This window comes from Uloborus diversus, chromosome 10 (genome assembly GCF_026930045.1).
Source record: "Uloborus diversus isolate 005 chromosome 10, Udiv.v.3.1, whole genome shotgun sequence".
In the NCBI taxonomy this organism is placed as follows: domain Eukaryota; kingdom Metazoa; phylum Arthropoda; class Arachnida; order Araneae; family Uloboridae; genus Uloborus; species Uloborus diversus.
This window is the reverse complement of record NC_072740.1, coordinates 53,464,684-53,465,723: the sequence shown is the minus strand read 5'-3', so window position 1 is coordinate 53,465,723 and position 1,040 is coordinate 53,464,684. Positions and strand designations below refer to the sequence as shown.

The following is a 1,040-nucleotide window of genomic DNA, read 5'->3' as shown; positions in this document are numbered from 1 at the left end:
TTAATGAGAATAAAAAAAAGTAAATAGAGAAAATAGAAGAAAAAAAAAAAAGTGCGGGGGAAAAAGAAAAAAATCAACTGTTAAACTAGAAAACAACTGAACTCTGTTTTAAGTGCCACAACAGTAAATATTAAAAGGGTAAATTTTACTTAATCTTTACGGTTTTTCTTATTCGGAGTCCCCCCCCCCTCTTTCTTTTTTTTTATTTCCTTCTTTTCTTTCTTTTTTTTTTTTGGCGTCAGTTTCGCCCCCCCCATTCCAGGTCCCTTTTAGTTTCCGACTAGGCTGGCATGGCCTCTCGTCGGGCCTGGCTATCTGTCTATGTCATTTTTTGCTCCTAAATGATAATTATTAGGGATGATCCGATTTTGAGAACATTTTTTAGTTTGAAAGGTGATTGGAACTTCCCTTAAAACCGACCGATCATTCGGGAAATTCGTAATAAGTCCGACTATCGAGTCTATCTTCCAACTATTGATCACGTTCTGCAGAAATGCGAACTTGTTATTTATTTTTTGGGTTTGAAATATTTACACCCAAAACTAAGATATAAACTTTTTAAAATATTACAGGGATCTTCAAGACCTGGTTACTTAGTAAGTTAAAATTTTGGAAGAGATGTGGTAGCGTGGCCGAGTGGTCTAAGGCGCTGGTTTTAGGCACCAGTCTCATTGAGGCGTGGGTTCGAATCCCACCGCTGCCAAGAGAACTTTTTACTCAGCTTTGAAAATCGCAGAATCTTTTCACCTTTCGTTTGAAATATTTCATAAGATATTGAACAAGGTTTTTTTTTTGACTTTATTTAATTGCAAAGAGTTTATTAACAACATATTACTCTCGTTTTAGGAGTTTTTGTGTAATGAAGCGATGTTGCACTGCGAATTGGATTAAATGAACTCGTACAGGGGGGGGGGGAGGTAACTTCCTTCATTTTCAAAAGTTTTATTACTTTGCATACATCCAAAAGTTTATGATTTCTGAAGAGTGTGTAGTTTTGTTTCTACATTGCGGGTTTTCAACTATTTGGTATAACATCAATA

The 1,040-nt window shown here is 35.7% G+C and overlaps 1 non-coding gene across 1 annotated transcript; it reads left to right on the top strand.

Moving 5' to 3' along the window:
• Positions 1–622: 622 nt before the first annotated feature.
• Positions 623–703, top strand: Trnal-uag (transfer RNA leucine (anticodon UAG)). The gene has a single exon. It is a non-coding gene; the product is annotated as a tRNA-Leu (tRNA).
• Positions 704–1,040: the final 337 nt, after the last annotated feature.